Genomic DNA, 21367 nt, shown 5'->3' on the forward strand with positions numbered 1-21367 from the left:
GAACAGAGCTTTACTACGATCCCAAAAGATGACACTTTATGTTGATAATCATTTGTATGTGCACAAATCTTTATTTATAATAATAATAATAATAATAATAATAATTCTCATTATTATTATTATTTTAGTTATATATTTTTATTTCCAAACAGATTAAGGGAATACTAAAAATATTTCACAGGGGGTACATCACTGACAAAAATGTTGAGAACCACTGTTGTAGATTACTTCAATCCTCCAATAATCCTAATTTTATTCTTGGGGTTTTATGACCTCATACAAAACCCTGCAGGCCATTTTATACCATGTTGATAATATTGCTTACGATGTCGCATGTAAAGCCATAACAAGCGTCAAAGGTGTTGTAACCACAGGGGTTGCGCGGCGGGTGTTTTGATCCAGCAGGTCACCGCTGACAAGTGCACTTCAATGGAAACGGTGGCTTTTTCCTCCCACTGTGCCTCATTTTGCATCGCGTTCTAATTCTTTACCCACCCACATCCAAAACACAATATCACACTGTCTCCATGCTTGAGGCCGTGTAAGTGTGTGTGTGAGCATTTGTGCAGACGGAGGATTAAAGGATGTTCAAACTGGAGCCCAGCCAGTGCCTTTTTTGGGTTTACTATAGCGCCTCGGCCGTACACACACATCCACACGTAGTTGGTAATTTCAGTGTGAGATTGTGTTATTTTTCAGTAAGTGCGATCGGGGCTTTTGGCAGCTAGCGCATGTCCGACTTGTCTCCCGGCGATCGCTCATCTGAGGCGAGAGAATCAGGCGGTGCCCTCGGAAACTCGGGCGCCGCTGATTGAAGCCAGATTGGAACAAGGCCTTCGAATCAGAGGGACATGCTCGGCTAAATTGTTGAGTCAACGCCAGCCTATTATGACGCGGGATTAACTATCCCAGACAGCGGCAGTAATGAAAGACCTCCCTTTCTCTCCGTTAATAAAAGAGCAACAAAAAAAAAGGGAAGCGCTACATGACTTAGTCCGGTACAGTGAAGCGTATCAGCAGCCCTGAACATCACCTGTGTTTCTTATAATGGCACCGCAGAGGAGGAGCATTTCTCTTTTTAATCCGCCTGACATTCAGTCGGTGATGGGGATAAATCGTCGTTCTGTGTGTGCGTAAAGGTGGGCGAGTATCACTCATGGGAAAGGGTAATGACCGTTCTGCTAATAGATAGTCATTATAAACAAGTTTAGTCGATGGAAGAAAAGATTAATTTATTGAAGCAAACGATGACCAGCGGCCCTTTGAACAGCGGACATCTGTATCTTCTTCCCTCCGAGCCGAGCGACGAACGCTTCTCCTACGACCTTATAAATGTCCGAGGCTGGGTTTAAGAGAGCGCTTGTTAACTTTTACTGGCGTGTGTGAGATCACATTCAATAAACTGCGATCATCGTGAGATTTCGGGTGAACGCGGCCTTACATGGAAAACCAATTTGCTTTTTCCCCCAGAAGTTTCTGTTTATGGAAGTCAGGCAAGCGAAAGTGAGCGCGTTCGCGTAAATACAAGACCGAAAGTTATCCCGTTTATCAAACTGATGTCACACATTGATATTTTGAAAATAAGTTTTCTTCGCAAATAAAATATGTTTGTGCAGATGAAAATGGAGCCAACAGAGGTGGTACTGTAATCCTTAACTGTAAGGTTTGAAAGTAGAGATGTGCGATACCACTTCAGGTAGCTTAACTCATTCACTCGCAGCCATTTTCACGGAAGCAACCCCCTTCGCTGATTTTGACTGATTTTGCAAGGCCCGCAGAATATTGTGTTCTATTGCTATAAAAACATGGAACCTACCAAAAGAAAGATTAGAGTCTCTTCTTTCATCAGGAAAAAAAAAAGTATATTTGTATCTGTTTAGCATTAGAATAAAGCTATGTTTCATTATTATTCACAAACCTGTTGAAAAGACCTTTTTGCGACATGGCCCTGGTTGATCTCTTAAACTCTCCTGCCACTTATTGGCCGTGTTTTTTTCTTGTTGTAATAACTAACATTGCTTTCAGCGACCTCTTCAGGTCAGAAGCTGCATCGAAGCATAAAAAAACAAAAAAAGCACGTTTTTATATGTTTTTGGGATCAAATGAGTTAAATGAGACCGTGGACCAGCTAATTTCCAAACATCCGCATCATATTTCTGAATAGGGAGGTTGGGTCACACGAAGCATCAGGATTAAAAAATTGAAAAACAAAATTGGTCAAAGTTATAAGACACATGATGTGAAGATTGAAAGACAAAAGAAGACGCCTGACACTAAATATAAAGTGACCAAAAATAAAGTTTAAATTAAAAACAGATTCGGAAAGTATTTACTAACAAAATTTGCGGCCGTATAGACAGAAATACAATGTAGAGAAATTATTAAATACAAGAAGAGCAAATAAGTCTTGAAGGCTTTTTTGGGGGGTGGGGGGGGGGGGGGTAAATACCATTATGCTACATTTTCTAACTAGATTTTTACCGTAGTTGTAGTTTAGAGTTATTTTGTTCAATTACCATCCAACTTTTGTTATGTCTTTCCCAAACTCTTTAAATAAACAGTTTGAAAGATAGACCAGTGAAACAAAAGCGTCTGCTGCCTGCATACTAATTACTTGCAGGCATTCCGTCGTAAACAGCGGGCCAATTTTTTGCCAATTTTACACATCTCTATTGTGACAGTATTATCATCGTCACTATAGTAAAATTTGCACTCTGCCCAACTGTTGTTGATCTGTGTTCCACACTAATGGACACTATTAAGTGCTCAAGGAATCTCTGCGTCATTTGCACCATTGTCGTTATATCATAATTACCGCACTACTGGTCACTTTATATTACTTGACGACTCTCCGCGTCATTTGCGCGTTTTTCATTGCTCAGTACTAATGTTTTAATGGACGCAGTATATTGCTGAATGACTGTGTGCTAGGAATCTACTAAATGTTATGTTTATTTTAAGTATAGGTCCTGAATAAATATATGTTGTTATAGTAGCTTTTTTTTGTAATACTATATACTGTTTGCAAAATACTGCAAAAAAAAAAAAAATCATGTTTTTTTTTTGTTGTTTTTTTTACAAATTTGGACAATAAAGATGACACAAGCTTGGCTTGTAGACAAAAAAAAAATTAAAAATCTCACGTCCCCCCCCTAGAGTGACTTCACGTTCCCCCCATTTGAGAACCACTGGCCTTATAGAACGAAGGAAAATGAATTCCAAATCGCAGAACTATATTTATCTGATGGAAATAATATTGAAAGAGAAATCCATTGACACCCACAGGTATTTTAACATCTTTGTTGAACCCTACCCTACAAACAGGTTTTTAGCCAGAAACTTATGTAAGTTCACAGAGAACATTCAGTACAGTACAGACGCCACACATCAAACACAAGCCAAATTTGATTCCTACCACTACATTGCCAACGAAGTTCCCATTTGAACGGAAAAGCAAAAATTCATCCGGGCAAGAAACAAAGCCAATCTCTAATTGACTGCCATTTTTCATTGTCTGCCGGTATGAAGTCTACCTTTGTCATGATCATGAGATTAAATCCTCGCAATATATCACTATTGCACCTTGGTATTTGTGCCGGTTGTCCTCGTGCGACGGAAAAGTGCAAAGATGTGTGATAAATGCCAGCCTGTCAGGTGTTGATTTGCACGCCACGTCTATGCACGCGCTGAGGAATCTTGCGCATGAATCCCGGTGTGTTAAGTGTGTGAAAATGCCTGTGGTCATTTTTCATGGCTCAGATTAGTTTGTGTGCGAATGTGTTTGTTGCAGCCGCTGCGGGTGTGAGAACATTCCTTCCCTCGGCTCCAGCCAAACCAATATCTCTTTCTTCACTCGTTACCTTTAATCTTTCATTAACGTGTGCATGGCGCTTTTTCCAGATTCCTCTAGCGAGTAATTTAGTGTATTATTTTCCCTGCTGTGTCCAGTCTGAGAATACAGCTAACTAGCACCAAGGAGAGTTAATTACTTAATTATGGAGATAAGAAAATAGTCAGGAAGGGAAATAGCAGTGATGAATGCGATCTTTGAGTTGACTATCGCTCAATGATTCCTCATTGATCATGCCCTCATCTACATAAAAATATATTCTATGCACAATGAAGTTTTTTTCTTTATCCATCAAAACTTTCTGTCTTTTGTCTTTGCCCATTAACATGAAATTTAGATTACAGAACAACAGGGATACATTAATAGCAACTGAAGATTCATCATGTTTTCGCCTGGATTTCTCTTCCTTCATGAATTATGGAGCGCCTTCCCCGGTACGTTTAGTCGAGCCGATAGTAAATTAAATGCAGCATGCGGCCATGCCACGCAGGAGCCAATGGGCCAAGTAGGAATACATTGGCTTGCACTGTTGTAGCCAAAACATTTATATACCTCAAAGTGTTTCCTGGCACCGAGAGCTGCAGGAGGCAAAAGCGATTGAATTCTTTTTCTTTCTTTTTCTTCCCGTTCAAGATGGCAACGTGTTTGAAGGGAAATAGGTTGATTCAACAGAAGTGATCAATGTAAAAAAAAACAAATCTCTAATGGGAGATAGATAGATAGATAGATAGATAGATAGATAGATAGATAGATAGATAGATAGATAGATAGATAGATAGATAGATAGATAGATAGATAGATAGATAGACACACAGACTTTCTAATTTGCTAGCTAGCTATCAATTATAATTTACTTATTGCTAGCTAGCTTGCTAGCCTTCTAGATAGACAGACAGACAGATAGACTTTCTAATTTGCTAGCAATTATAATTTACTTATTGCTAACTAGCTTGCTAGCCTTCTAGAAAGATAGATAGATAGATAGATGGATAGATGGATAGACTTTCTAATTTACTAGCTAGCTAGCAATTATAATTCACTTATTGCTAGCTAGCTTGCTAGCCTTCTAGATAGATAGATAGATAGATAGATAAATAGATAGATTTTCTAATTTGCTAGCTAGCTAGCAATTATAATTTACTTATTGCTAGCTAGCTTGCTAGCCTTCTAGATAGACAGACAGACAGACTTTCTAATTTGCTAGCTAGCTAGCGATTATAATTTACTTATTGCTAGCTAACTTGCTAGCCTTCTAGATAGATAGATACATAGATAGGTAGTTTTTTTCTAACACTTGTGGCAGCAAGGCTTTGATTTTTTTTTTTTCAAGCCAGTACCCCAATACCCAACCATGGCTGGTTCTAACCCAGATAAATAAAATGCCATCTAATTAAATAAATAAAAATGGGTGGGTTGAGCAAGTAAAGGTCATCTGGCATAAAAACCGTGTGAAACAAATCATGTGAGTGATTGGCTGTGACAATTCCTGATGGGTCAAGCCAAAAGTAGCAACAACTTTTAACACCTGTTCAGGGTCAAAGAAGCTGTAGCCTTTTTCATCTAACCTTGGGGATTTGTGTATTATTTTATTGTATATCTACCTGTTATTATTATTTTTTTGCATTTATTTATTTATGTATTTATTATTTATTCATTTAAGGTTAACTCTTGAATGGAAAAATCTGAATTGATGAAGCGTAATTGTTTTTTTGACTGTTGTGTTCATAATTAAGGTTTATTTTAACAGAGACATAACAGCAACAAGATAGATTAAAACATACATTATGTAAATGTTATGAATACATTTTTGTTTGACAAAAGGAAGCACATTTTCCATCCTCAACCAACCAGCAAGAATTCCAGTAATGTCACAGACTTGTCCTGTCTCATCTAACCTACGGGAAAATCTGATGTAGTCATTATAAGACAAAACTTGAACACTTTTGGCATCGACTCGACTCGTTGTCTGTGGAGGCAGAAAAATGAACTCCATCCACATTGGTAAGAAAGTGACATTGGCTGAAAACATACCACCAAGGCAAGGAGTGGGTCAAAGAAGATGCACATTAACTTCAAGGAGTGGCCAAGCCAACCTCCAGAATTATTCCGTCGGAAACTCCATTGTGGTCGCTTAACTTCCGGTCGCCAAGCGACAGCCTCGAAACATTTGTAGAGGACTTATAAGAGAATAGAACCAACATTAGCTCTGTATGCAAACCTGGTGACCGACTACAGCAAATGTCTGACCCTTGCTTGCCTAGAACTATAGAAAGGAAGTTGCAAAAAAAAGTACAAATAAAACCTCCTAATGTGTTTGACTTTAAAACAGTACAGTAAATCCCATGTTGTCTACTCTGGTTTGAGGTTTACATGAGCTTTCACACTGCCCCATATTTCTCTCCAGAAGCAGGCATGACGGTGGTGGTGGTGGGGGGCAGCAGGCCTCCTTGCCCCCTCTGATTTATAGTGCTATGGTAGTAAAATGGCAGACTAGGATAACATAGGTGGTAATAAATGACTTTAAGACGACGACTAGCAGCTGCTAATGCTGCAGCCATTACGCTGAAAAATGAAGCGCGCTAGCGATTTGGTCAGATTTATACATTCGCTTGATGCCATGCATTAGTGTGCGTCATGGTAAAGTGACGCATGATTGGTCTTTTGCTCAATCTTTCCAAACTGAAAATAATCTGCAGAATTGGGGGGAAAAAAGCTGTATGTCACTGATGAGTGACTGACTACAATGCTTCACACAAGAAGGCATACAAAGGAGCGCATTGGGATTTTATGAGCAGTGTTGGACAATGCTTGATGTGAGCTGTTGCTCTTTTATAGTGTATTGTTTGACATTTGACATTTTCAAAACCAACGAGACTGACTCACAATTGCTTCTCCAAGGACCAGCACTCAATCAGTCAACCACTACGGCTAAATCAAAATAACAGCAAACCTTTATGGCGTAATCCACATTAAGGTCATGTTGTAAAATATTGAACATTTAAATAAGATATACTAAAAAATAAACACCGCCAAATTCAGATTTAATCTGTATTTAATCTGACCAAATTGTCCTAAATCGGCATATCTACATATGGTCTCATTTTCTTAAATATTATTCCCTTCCACTTGTGATAATAATTTAAACTAGAGCTTTCAAATATAAATGTTTTTGCCATGCCATATCTATATGTAAAGTTCCTTAAGGATTCATTCAAATATGACCCTGTAAAAGGCCAAAAATTGTGCACAGTTTCCAAAATAAATTCAAAATGGTGGAATTCCTGTTGGGTTTAACGTATGGCTAAAAAAAACACATTTATTTATTTATTTGTTTGTTTATTTATAGGTTTTTGGCTGATCGATATGTTCCCAAATCTAGGTGAAACATAGGAATGGATTGTTAAAATATTTGTATCAATGCCGATACCAGTTACCGATACCACTAGTATAAAATATAAATCATCACATAACCCCCCCCCCCAAAAAAAAATACATATAATTTTAAAGAAAGACCGATAAATCCCAACAAAGTATTTTTCCTTAAAATTGCATGAAATATATGGCAATTTTCCATTCCCCTCATTTCTAAATTCTAGTTCCTGACTGTAAAACGGCACTAGACGTGACGATTGGCGATACCGTAAAATAAGACTGGCATCGGTACTCGCCCATCCCTAATAACAATAACTGTCATCTGTCAGTTGTATCCTCTTTATTATTTGACCAGATAGTTGAATTAAAGTAACAAAGGAGCACGGCTGCTGCACTCAAATTTCTAGTGCGAGACACATTTTCACACTCAGGCCTTCCCAACCAATCCCATAGCAGCAAATGGGTGGTGCAATAAAGGTGATGAAGGCTTTCATATGCTGCCCTCGTTCCGAAGCTGACAAAGGTCCAACATGCGTTGAGAGAAAAATGTCGTGTAAATGTTTGGTGTTGCACGCAAAGACACTCTTAAGTCATAAACCCTTATCACACGGCCGGTGATCCAAAACAGCACGCACGAGTTGGCTAAAGTTGTGCAAAACTTTCTCTGTCAAAGTATAGTTTTACTCACTGTTGCGGTTAACGATAGAAAAAAATACTTTTTTTTTTCTTTTTTTTTTTAAGAGCTCAGTATTGTTCATTCGGTAATTTTACCGATTTGACATGTCATCAACATTGCTCTCTCTTTTTTATTATTATTATTATTATTTATTTTTTTATTTTTTTATTTTTTTATATGTGGGTGAGTATGTGTATGTGCGAAAAAAATACTTTTAATAACTTGAAATAACAGAGAGAGCAATGCAATGTTGCAAACCAACCCATTTTTCTACTGCCAGTCCTGCATTAAACAGATCTCATTTTGTATCATGTTGAATGAGAGTCATTTACTGTGATTAGCAGAACAGAGGTTTTAGGATTACTCGATCATTTCTTTGGATTTGTAGGAATGAATCATAAGACGGCAGTGTGGTGGAATAGCGGTTAGCCTGTCAGCCTGCATCAGGTCCAAGTATTAAAATGCCCTGTAAGCGGTTTGATCATATGTACTTGTCCCGTGATGTACACACCGCTGCCCTGGAGACCCGCAGCAAACCTCACACGGTTGATTCGGGATAATGGCGACATATGTTTGCTTTAAATAGCCAAGAACAATTAGTGGCTTTGTCAAGCACGGCCAGAACAAACACCGATGGGTTCTCCCAACTGTGCCATATTTCCAGACGACTGGGCCTCAGTTTTTGCAGGACGCCCAAGGACCAGTAGCTGGAGCCAGAGATGGGAAGAGGTGTAATTATGAGGGATTTTGTACAAACTATTTCACGCTGAGGTTCTGATATGTGAGGTAAATTGCAAGGAGCCTTTTAACTACACAGCGTGGCGAACAATCAGCGCTTCCCGGCGCTGGACCCATAATTGAGTTGCGGCATCTTAACAGCAGTGAGGTGTGACGAGACTACAGTCTACTGTGTGTATACCGTATAGCAGAGGTGGGCAATCTCGGTCCTCGAGGGCCGGAGTCCTGCAGGTTTTGTAGGTTTCTCACTTCCAACACAAGCTGATTCCAATCAACAGGATCGTTATCAGGCTTATGCAGAGCTTGCTGATGAGCTGATCATATATCAGCTGTGTTGGAGAAGGGCAACACGCAAAACCTGCAGGACTGCGGCCCTCGATGCCCACCTCTGCCGTATAGTGTCTTTTCTCAGATTATAAAGCGCATTTAAAATCCTTTAATTCGATCAAAAATCTATAGTGCGCCTTTTAATCCAGAGCACTTTATTTATGGTTGAATGTCGTTTTTTTGTCATCTTTATTTCAAATTCTACATCTAATCACTTTTTTGTTTTCGTCACACCAGAATAAGAACTACTTCCTGTTTCCGTGTGTAAGAATGATGGGAAATGTAGTCCTACTAGTAAAAAAAATTGGATAATGGTGAGTTTGTTTGTTTACAGCTGTTCAACTGTCAACCAAGATAGCATTTAGCATTAGTAAAAGTAATAACACAGCCACCGGTCATGGCAACAAAAAAAAAAAGCAAGCGAAATGTAGCACTAACAGATACAACCTAGCATAATAGTGCTAAATCTATCAATTACTTTTTTGTTTTCGTCACACCAGAATTAGAACTACTTCCTGTTTCCGTGTGTAAGAATGATGGGAAATGTAGTCCTACTAGTTAAAAAATAATTGGATAATGGTGAGTTTGTTTGTTTACAGCTGTTCAACTGTCAACCAAGATAGCATTTAGCATTAGTAAAAGTAATAACACAGCCACCGGTCACGGCAAAAAAAAAAGCAAGCGAAACGTAGCACTACCCGATACAATCTAGCATAATAGCGCTAAATCTTTCAATCACTTTTTTGTTTTCGTCACACCAGAATTAGAACTACTTCCTGTTTCCGTGTGTAAGAATGATGGGAAATGTAGTCCAACTAGTTAAAAAAAAATTGGGGATAATGGTGAGTTTATTTGTTTACATCTGTTCAACTGTCAACCAAGATAGCATTTAGCATTAGTAAAAGTAATAACACAGCCACCGGTCACGGCAACAAAAAAAAAGCAAGCGAAACGTAGCACTACCCGATACAACCTAGCATAATAGCGCTAAATCTATCAAATAAACATACGGTACAAATAAAGATTTAGCATACAATGCTTCACGAAAATAATGCGCCTTATAACCTGGAGCTCCATATGTATGAAAATACCGATATTTTAAAATAAACCAATTCATTGATATCACACCTAATAATAGGGTGCACCCAACGGTAAAATTAAAAAAAATAAAAATACGGTAATGGTTGGAAAACTAATCAGGAAAGAAAATATTTCTGAAAAAAATGATCCCTGATGGCTTTAATGAACAAGCACTAGCTAGCTGGAGTTTCCAACAGATTAAAGCAATCAGTGATGGTGAAAAAGGCTGGATAATACATTATACGCTGTATGGGTAAAAGTATTCCACAATGGAAAACGGGAGTTGGACACAGCCTCCACTTTGAGAGAATTTTCATTCATAGTGAGAGCTTCCATGTATATCAAATGCTTGTTTCTCAGGTCTTACCCGAAATTTGGAATACCCTTCATTGGCTTATATTTGCTTTAGGATTTAAGGTGCATAAGCAGGAGGAGAAATATGAGACAATATCGCCGTTGTTGTTTTGGCTGTGAAGTAATCACGCATGACTAAACCTGCTTAAACACTTTTCCATTGCACGGTACCAAATCGGCTCAGCTTGAATCATCTCTGTTTGGGGGTGTTAGTTTTCCCCTTCAAAATATTGCTGGAAACTGTAAGAAAAAAATCAGGGGTCCAAATCGTCTTTGAGCTACCTTTTTAACGCGCGATTAATGAAAGCCCGTACTGAGAAAATGTGTTCGTTTTTTTTTTTTTTTTTTTCCAGGACCATACTGTGCTCCCCTTTAAAGGATCACAGTCCGAGCCTTTTTCCTCCCCCTCCGTCCTTGTTTCTCGGACGGGTTGTGACTGTGAAGACACATTTCTTGTGTGTTTTTTACATACTTGGCCAATAAATCTGACCCCGACGCTTTCTGCCTGGGGTGTGGGGCAAGAACAGGCCTAGTGGCCCGCCAGGCTTATAAAACACTGGGGGAAACCATGATCATGAGAATATCGTGCTATTTCATCAATGAGCCCAGATGACTGCAGCATCCTTTTTTGGTTCAACGTTGTCTGAAGTGTCTCCCTCTGTCAGTACGGCCATTCATGTCCCACATCAAACACGGAGTCAGGGGTATTTTTTGCAATAAAGCAGATGCCACTTCAGAGTTGAAGTGAATGTGCGTCTCCGATGAATTGTTGGAATTTGCATGAATATTTATGGAAGTGTCGCGGGAGTTACAACATGTGAGGCAATTACATTACAGAAGGAGATAATGGAGGAGTCATACCGTATTTTACATTGGCGTGTACAAATTGGCTCGCAAAAGTCACGGTTCGGATCGGATCACGGTTCGGATTGGATCACGGATTTGAGCCATGGATCAGATCGTTTTTCAGATCAGCAAAAAAAAAAAAAAGATAAGTAATACTTTGTCGTCATTTATTTTATTAAACACTTTTTCCCATTAAAATATATTTTTTATATATTTTTTTTATTTTGAGTTGAATGTGTTTTTAATAAGCAAAAGTGTTTTATAAAATAAATGAGGAAGTTCTATTTTTTTTAATTTAATTTTTTTTTATAATTATGAAAAGACCTCAAAGTGCAATTTAAGGCACATTCCCTTCCTCTAAACATGGAGAGTGATTACAAAGTAGTCTTGGTTCAGAATACTGTAAAAAAAATTAAAGTAAGCCATAATGTGCTGTCAAACTCACAGCTTTCAGTCAGACACTCGTTGGTAATGCTAACAGTTAGCCGCTAGCCACTTACCTCTGAGACTTCTGCCGTATCATACAACGACGGCGTAATTAATTAGCGGTTTCTTAGCATCATAGCGTTGTGTTGTTGTTGGTCGCAACTTTAATGTCAATCAAAACTACGATAAAGAACTCCTAAACGCCTAACAGGGAAATCAAGCTAGCCATCACGCCACAACATGGGCCAACTTAAATACTTGTAAGGCTTTTTGCCGGACTGATCCGAACAAAAAACAGAGGTGGCAAATCCAGGTCCAAAAAGTACACACCCTGCCACAGTTTGGCTTTAGCCATTGATGCTAGCTAGCTCCCTAGCAGGTAAACAAGCACCATGGGAGCTAGCTAGCGACCTAGCTAGCTAGCACCTGGGACTAAAGCCAAACTGTTTTTAGCCCTAATTTGTGTGTGTGTGTGTAACAAGAAAAATAGCACTTCGGTTTCATTCCAATAAAATATGATTCCTTTCTACAATCTGACAGTATAATGTCGCAACTGTGCGGCTCGCCGCTGATGCTACTGACGAGCAGAGTGGGAGATAATCGCCGCGAACTTCAATTTAATGCCCCCATTACTTTATAATGACGCCAAGTGTTCAATTTCACAGCGGTGGCATGAATTTGTAATTACCACATATAGATTTCCCAGTGTTTCCTGATTGCAGGAGAAACATACTCTAGTCACTAGCGCCCGGGGTCCAATAACCAGATGTGGAACGGTCTCCAGCTTGCCAGATACACGCCTCCCAAATGAGCTTGGGTTGGCTCCGATGGGAAGTGTTTTCCAGTTAGCTATCTTGCCGCGATCAATACAGAGAAACCCAAACTTCTAATGAGGGACTTTTTTGTAGTCATGTTCCCCAAGCCCTGTAATGCACGCGGTCAATAAGTGAAAGGAGCTCGAGAAAAGGGATGACAGTGTTCAATACGGGCTAACAGTCTGGCAGTTTGGACCTGACCCACATACGGTTTACTGTCTCATTGCAAACACTCCAATTTTCATCCTGCTTAACACACAGCTATGCTTACTTAATCCAGGCTGAGGGATGAGGCACATTATGCCAGGCCCTGTCAAATCCACATATAATTTCTGAAAAGGTTAATCACTTGCAAAGGGGGGCGGAAAAAAAAGACCAATTCATAAATGTTTTGGGGCATGCCTTCTCGATCAGGCTAATACGCACGGTTCAGGTTTGGATATTTTCTGATGACCTTTGTCAGAAAAGAGCTGATTAAACACAAGTTGACGTCAATGCGATAGACAAACAATTGATGATGAAGGTTGACTTCATAAATCAGCAAAACCTGTGGCGAAATGTCAGACGCTGCCGGCTGCATGGAATTATCCAACGATGAAATGTTCACACTGTAAGACTATAAGGTCTTGAGGAGAAAACTGAGGCCACTCCACAATGTTGTAAAGCAAAGAGTTGGCATGCGGCTTACAGTATAAAGACAATCCAATATTAAATAATATAACGGGTGATAATTATGTTTGTCTGCGTGATGAGTGAGACGGATCAAGTTTAATTCAGCTCATCCTCTTATACAATGAATGTAAATGAAACAGCATTATGTCTCACTTGGCAAATTGCACTGTACTTGAGCACATTTGAAATTGGCAATAGAGTGGCAATGCTATAGTATGCCCCAATATGGCTGAGTATTTTTAATCTGTATTCATTTTTAGGGCTGGGTTTAAAAAATTTAATAATCAATATCGAATTGATTTTCCTTTTTGAGCCTGATATCGATTCATAAATCCATGAATCGATTATTTTAATATCTTTTTCCCATACATTCATAAGAAAGCAGAATTTAAAGTCATTTTTTTTCCTTACTGTTTTCTTGAAACTCACTGTTCACATAAATTCAAAAGTATTTTCTTACATTTATGAAAAACCTGACTTTTGGCACTTTAAGGCAATGCAGAATCTTTTAAATTTATATTTACAATTATTGAATTAGAATGATGAAAATATTTTCATCTCACCCTTGGTGATGTCAAAGTTTGTATGAAGAGATTTTATTACGTAATGCTTTCATTAATAAACTAAATTATTTAACCAGTTACTGCCTCCGCACAATTTAATTTGGAATTTAATGTTTGTGGATCTTTTATCATGTCCTTGATATCTCAGAAGAATTGATGTAACATAAGTAATCAATATCGGGTTGAAGTGAATCGAATCGGAAAAAAAATAAAAATAAATAAATAAAAAATAAAAATCGAATCTTGTGAATCGAAATTGAATCGTTTGAGAAAATTAGAATTGATATCCAACCCTGTTAATTTTTATCTAATATGTGGCAAAAATTATCCAAATAAGGCGTAGATAAAAGTTAAGCTAGCTGACTACATGAGATTGTGGTGTGGCTAGTTGAATATTACAGAAAGAAGCATCTTTATTGCAAAGACTGAAATATATGTTGTTTTTATATCATTCGGGAAGAGAAAATCAAAGACACTGGATCTCAAATTTGCACAAATTTACAATCAAAGGCAAGAGTTTGTGATCGTCTGGAATATGCTAACGTTGCGTGACGGTGCAACGTCTCGTCCAAATAATGTTGCCAGTCTCGTGGATCTGTTTTTGTTGACGTTATTTTGATTAGATTTCGCGTGATCGTGTTTGCTCTCTATCTCATTCTTCACGTCATGTCTACTCATTCGGTTTTCATTTTCAAACGGTCAAATCAGCCGTGTTCATTGTGTTAAACAATCAGCCCCCTCCGCCCACTCATGTTTTGTCCAGGTGTGCCTCGTCATCTCATTAGTTTGTTTGGATTTAGTTTTCTTTCATTCTGTCAGTTCAGTGTCATTGTTGCAAGTCGCGTTCTGTTAGTCATGTCATGTTTCTTGTATAAGTAAATGTTTTTGTTTCCGGTGTTTCTTTGTTACTACCAAATCTTTGTTAAATAACCTTCCTCCCTTCCTTTTCTGAATTTGGGTCCTCCATTTTTGTGCCCCCACTCCACTACGCTGCTACTGTGACAGTCCTTCAACAAAATCCATATTCTCAAAATTTGGATTACTTTGACAAATGTCCCAATCCAGATGTTTGTTTCCCCTTGAATTACACACCATTCTGGATTATTACAGCTGCTATAACTAGCCGCATCTCAGGGCTGTAATCAAAAAGTTAGTCAATTAAAGAAAGCAGAAAAAGAAAGACTTACAACGTCAATATTTAATAGAGAAGCACTCCAGCACACCTATGAGAGTACTTTTCCACAAAACAAATGAGGATTTAACAGCTTCGTCAGACACGAATCCCCCGTAGATTTTAAATGTTAAGCTGAGTTTAATGCAGCCAGGTTGATATATTCTGAAGGTCTTAGCATATTAAAAAGAGATTTCAAGGCGGTTTGTTGATCAGAGCGCCTTTTGTTTGCCGCCTCTGTATTTATTCCGAGATGTGGCACCGCTGCGTTTTCTGACGTTTTTCCGGGCTGAGTTCGTCGTTGGGGTTCATTTGTGGTGAAAAATGGCAGAGAAAGGAGACGAGCGAGGAGGTGGCCACTGGGGGGGGGGGGTAACAATTTGTGTGCGTAGAAGGGCCATCTTCCTATTAAAACAACCCCAAAAATGTGGCGGGTCAGTCCAAATTTTCACCCAAATTGGGTTATTTTTTGACCCATCAGTTTTAAGAGCACTTTTAAATTGGGTTGTTCTTGACACAACACTCTTAAAACTGTTGGGTCAAAAATGACCAAATTGTAGTCAAAAATCTTCTTGACCCATTAATTGGGTCAATTTGACCAAACGTGGGTCAAATTGGGTTGTTTTTTGACCCATCCGTTTTAAGAGCACTTTTAAATTGGGTTGTTCTTGACGCAACGCTCTTAAAACTGTTGGGTCAAAAATAACCAAATTGTAGTAAAAATCATCTCGGCCCATTAATTGGGTCAATTTGACAAAACTTGGGTCAATTTGGGTTGTTTTTTGACCCATCCGTTTCAAAAGCACTTTTAAATTGGGTTGTTCTTGACGCAACACTCTTAAAAATGTTGGGTCAAAAATAACCAAATTGTAGTCAAAAATCGGCTTGACCCATTAATTGGGTCAATTTGACAAAACCTGGGTCAAATTGGGTTGTTTTTTGACCCATCCGTTTTAAGAGCACTTTTAAATTGGGTTGTTCTTGACGCAACGCTCTTAAAACTGTTGGGTCAAAAAAAAAACAAATTGTAGTAAAAAATCATCTCGACCCATTAATTGGGTCAATTTGACAAAACGGGTCAAATTGGGTTGTTTTTTGACCCATCAGTTTTAAGAGCACTTTTAAATTATTGGCTTGTTCTTGACCCAACACTCTTAAAACTGTTGGGTCAAAAATAACCAAATTGTAGTCAAAAATCGGCTTGACCCATTAATTGGGTCAATTTGACAAAACTTGGGTCAAATTGGGTTATTTAGTTCCCCCCCCCCCAAGAAACCGAAGGACCCTAACCCAAAAAAATGTTTTTTTTAGTTACAGAACAACCCGAAGTTGGATCAAATTGACCCAACACCCTAAAAACAGTTCGGTCAAAAGTAACCCAGTTATGAGTGAAAAATGCACCGATCTACTTTATGTGTCAATTTGACCCAACTTTCTGGGTTGTTTTATACAAAATAACCCAATTTTTTGGGACGCAAGTAAAGGATCTGATCTAAATGTACGAGTTGTTTTTCACTAAAAGACCCATTTCTTGACTCAAGATCCTCTACTTGGCTCTATTTGGGTTAAATAGATCGGTCCATTTTTGAGCCATAGTTGGGATATTTTTGACCTAACTGTTTTTAGAGTGAAGGAGTGGGTGAGTCCAAATTTGGTACCAAATTTGATTGATTTTGACCCAGCGGTTTCAAGAGCACTCTTGACCCAGAAATTTTAAAAAACACTCTTAAAAAAAAATAATGCTACTTGGGTCAGAGTGCTGCAAATTGACTATAGACAAATGAAATGTTTGAAAACGTCCCGTCTCCTTGTGGAAGGTGTGAGTAATATCCAGGAAAATACACGTCAGTGCTTATCACTTGTGATTCAGTACTCTTCTTCTCTGTTTCTCACATTAAGTAATTGCCCAGATCGCTAGATACGGCGGAAAACGAGGCTCTTCAAGTACCCGTTGTAATAGTCTTTGCCGCAATTGCTGCCAGTTTAAAACTCCCCGGTGACACATCTACCGCGCATCACTCTCCTGCCAGTCTTCAACACAACAGATGATGTAAGGCACCCCCCCCCCTTCCAATCTCGGTTATTACTCTTTGCTTGGCTGCCTGCCAATGGCTCGTGTAAACCACAGTTGTCCTTGTTGATGTACTTTGCTATTTGGTGTACAAACAAAAGTGACAAATACCCTCAAGTCCAAAAAGGGCCATTATCTACTGCTTCTTATGCGCCGCGGCATCCATCTTTTTACGACCACATTATGTGTCCCCCGCATGAAACGTGTTTGACGGGGGAGTGATGAATGGCACTCGATACGCGACGGACGTGATGAAATGTGGCAAGGACAAACAATATGGTGGGCATTAGCAGGTATTGAAATGTGGGGTCATTAATATACATTCAAGCAGCACTGCGCTCCGACGTGTGTCCACTAGAATGAGTGGATTATAAAAAAATTGATTATTGGCGTCATATGAGCAACATGCACTACAGCAGGGGTCACCAACCTTTATGTGAAAGGCTAGAGATCTTAGGTTTCTTGGGCTGCTTTGTTCAAAACAATCCAGAAAGTTGAGTCGAATTGATCCAAATAGCAGGTCAGTCCAATGTTTTTTGTTTGTTTAAAAAAAAAAAAAAAGTTATTTTTGACCAAGCAGTTTTAAGAGTGCTTTTCTGCTCGGTCAAAAATGAATCAATTCAAAAGTGAAACTGCTGGGTCAAAAACAGCCCAATTTGGTTCAAAACCTGAACTGACCCACTACTTGGGTTACTTTTTTTTGGATTAGGGTTGTTGGGTTTCTTGGGTTTTGTACAAAACTCAAATTGACCCAAGTCTGCTACATGGGTCAATTTGTCAATTTTTTCAGTCCATTTTTTTTTCAAACTAAAGATCGGTTATTTTTTCAAGAGTGTTCTTAATACTTCTGGTTCAAGAGGGCTGTTGAAATTGCTGGGTCAGAAACAACCAAATTTGGTTCAAAATTAGGACTGACCCACTACAAACTTTGTGATGCTTTGTAGCTAAACAAACCAATTTTTGGGAGGGTTAGGGTCCTTGAGTAGGGGGTTCTTAGGGGGGTGTAAAACAAACCAATTTGACCCAAGTAATGGGTCAAGCCAATTTTTTACCAAAATGTGGCTATTTTTGACCCAGCAATTTTAAGAGTGTTAGGTCGAAAACAACCCAATTTAAGAGTGCTCTTAAAACTGCTGGGTCAAAAACAACCCAATTTGGGGGAAAATTTGGACTTACTTGGGTCAACTTAATGTACTAAAAGGGGTGTAAAAAAAATCGATTCTGCAATATTTCGCGACAGTACAGCATGTAATTCTCGAATCGATTCGATTTGCAGCCGAATCGATATTTAAACATCAATATTTTTATGGAAATATTCAACAAAACGGGTTACTTAGGGTTAGGGTTCACACTTTAAGCATGAAAGAATGTTATATTAATGGAACATTAAGCCATAATATTTTATTTCAATGCTGGGCAAACATGAAACACATCGCAACCGATTGTTAATTACAGTGGCTCACAGTTTTAAGCCTGACGTTTCAGATGAATAGATACATTTTAATACAAATCTTACAGTGTACATGTACAAGTTTACTGATGAGTGTTTTCTAAATTTGCGGTAAAAAAAAATCGCAAAGATTCGCATCGGGATTAATCGGTATCTAATCGAATCATGACCTATGAATCGTGATACGGATCGAATCGCCAATTCACACCCCTATAAACAACCAATTTTTTGAACAAAACAACCGAAGCAAATTGCCCAAATGTAATGGGTCGGCACAGTTTTTGACCCAGCCTTTTTATGGGTGTATAAGAATTCTGTTATCTCTGCTCTGTAATAAATATGAAGTACAAATCAGAAAGAAGTCACTGAAATTACATGAATGCATTTTTTTCCCCTGGCAAACGTTCAAGAGGAGTAAATGGTCTAATAATTTTATATGCTCGGTCAAATTGCTATGTAGTATTTGTAAATACTGTATGTTTTCATTTCGGAGAACAAATCAGGCACATGGAAACATTATCTTCCCCTTGAGTCACCCCATCCTACTTTTTTTTTTTTTTTAAATCCATCTTTCCTCCTGAGTGATGCCGTGCCTCATGCCCCTCTGCGCAGGTTAACGGAAAGTTGAGACGGAGTTCAATCAATGCTCCAAATTACCAGACGAAGGACGATGGAGCTGGCCCTTTTTTTATATGGCTGACCCACTTTGGATCTGGTCACATGAAAGGAACAGAAGGCCCAGTGAACGCTTCCAAACTACTGCATGTATTAAGTGCCAAACATGGTTTTGTTGTCACTGGCTTTTCAAAGTCAAGTGCAAGGCATGGAAAATCTTAAGATCAAGCGGAAAACAGGCATAGCATTAGCATTTTGTTACATCATGTAGTTTCTTTTCTTTGAAAAAGTGCGTAAGACGATGTGGGCTTTTAATGGCAGCAGGATTCTGACATGGTAAAGCAACAATACAAAATATGTTTTTGTGAAATAAAATGTTCTATAAGCATATCCTTCAGTTTTATGAGCCACTAAACTAACTGATTTGAGGTTACCATGGCAATGCTACACTGTAAAAAAAAACCAAAAAAACATTTGAAAAAAACGTTAATTTTCCGGCATCAGGCGCCAGAAAAATACTGTGAAATAACAGAAAATTACTTTCTCGTAAAACCACAGTTTTTTTTCCATAATTAGGGTAAAAAATTTTAACTGTAATTTTAACAAGATTATGAGAAAGTAATTTTCTGTTATTTCACAGTATTTTTCTGGCGCCCGAACTGCCGGAAAACTATATTTTTTTTTTTATTAATTTTTTACAGTGTATATCTCATTAGATGTCCTTTCAAAATAAATGTTAATACAATGACTGCTACCATCTATAAGACATTACATAAATTGTAGTTATTTTCACTTTTAAAAATGTGTAAATTCACAAAAAAATTATGGGAAAATTACGAATTTTTACTGTTAATTAATATATATATTTTTTCATATTTTTTCAGAGTTTATTTTTTAAATTAAATATTTTTAAAATACAGAAGCAACTGTAAAATAAAGTACAATTCTGTTATATTAAAAAAAAAAATTCTTATTTTTTTACAGTGCAGATACAGTATTATTCTGTTAGTGTGTCGTCTTTCATGTACAGTGGAACCTGACTTTAACTTAATTTAAATAGCATCCAGTCCACTCAAAATGCCCAATTGTACTGCAGCTGTCAAATTTTTTCGCTACACTACTGGCCACAATTGCTCAGTCAACAGAGAGAGACTGACTGGTACACATATTTTCAGGTGCAGATACGGTATACAATAAACTACAGCAGACCACCAAAAAGTGCTCTATGAATAAAGTTGAGTGCGAAATCTTGCTTAAGGTGATAAATGATGGATTCATGATGATGTTTTATTTTTTTATTTCTAGCTTCTACTGTACTATAAAAGCACATTATACTGTATATTGACCATTTACTTAACAAGTCCCCAAGCTGTTATTGACCAGACAGAGCTGTAACCTGGCTCGGCATCCCCCTTTTTTTTATTTTATTTTTTTTATCAGCAGTGCTGAAGCAGCATAGGTTGAACTTTATAGGCAAACATCTACTGTATATATTAAAGAGTGTGGTTGGTAGTTCTTAGATTATTTTAATTCCCACTTGGTTCTCTGAAAGTGAAAGTTAACGGTAGCATTTCCTGAGAAGCATCATGTTCAACTTTATATTTCTCCCTTAACGCATGATCCACTGATACCATTTTATCACACGTATAAATATGCGCGCTAAAATGTTATAAGCGGTTATACGGTGTAACCGTCAAAAAAAAAAGTATTTTGTAGTCCAAGTTCCTTCCAGGTCCAACGAAGCTTAAACCAAAAATAAACATAAGCTGGATGTATTTACAACCTCAAACGCTCGGGATCAAAACTGACTCTCCGGCTTCCGTTCACGCACACACCTACACACACGCTCACCCTCGGATAATGTAATTATGACCGATGCGGTAAGATGAAAGGCGGTGACGTGCTGTAAGAGGGTCAACTAAAGTTGAGTCGTGCGCGTCACGAGCACGTTGAGCCTGCTGACTGAAGTCTGATGACTGTCATCACGCGTGGTCCCGAACAAGGCACCGTGTCGCAATGGCGGAGATAATTGAAATGAGAACTTCAGATGGAGCATGTAATTTTAGTGTGAAAAATTTCAACGCGGCTTCTTTAAGAACCCGTCATTATCATACAAGACAGCTTGAAAAAAAAATTAAAAAAAATAAAAATAAAGGAGAGCAATGATGATATGTCAAATCGATAAAAGTACCGAATGAACAATACTGAGCTCTCCCAAAAAAAATAAAAAAAAAAAATCATAAAAGACAGCTTGAAAAAAATAAATGGAAAAAAAATAAAGGAGAGCAATGATGATGAGATGTCAAATCGGTAAAATTACCGAATGAACAATACTGAGCTC

General features: G+C 38.2%; 1 protein-coding gene across 4 annotated transcripts in view; it reads left to right on the forward strand.

Annotated features, from left to right (window-relative positions):
* LOC144040590 (uncharacterized) overlaps nucleotides 1-21367 on the forward strand; it is a 316049-nt gene that overhangs the window by 219904 nt on the left and 74778 nt on the right. For 3 of the 4 annotated variants that reach the window (XM_077554907.1, XM_077554908.1, XM_077554905.1), the window contains one exon: nucleotides 19024-19512. The exons of the other annotated variant lie outside the window; for it this stretch is intronic. The gene's annotated coding sequence lies outside the window, so the exon portion shown is untranslated. Of the gene's footprint in view, nucleotides 1-19023; nucleotides 19513-21367 lie in introns of those variants that run through there. 4 annotated transcript variants of the gene reach the window in all.

The sequence above is a fragment of the Vanacampus margaritifer genome, chromosome 20 (assembly GCF_051991255.1).
Source record: "Vanacampus margaritifer isolate UIUO_Vmar chromosome 20, RoL_Vmar_1.0, whole genome shotgun sequence".
In the NCBI taxonomy this organism is placed as follows: Eukaryota; Metazoa; Chordata; class Actinopteri; order Syngnathiformes; family Syngnathidae; genus Vanacampus; species Vanacampus margaritifer.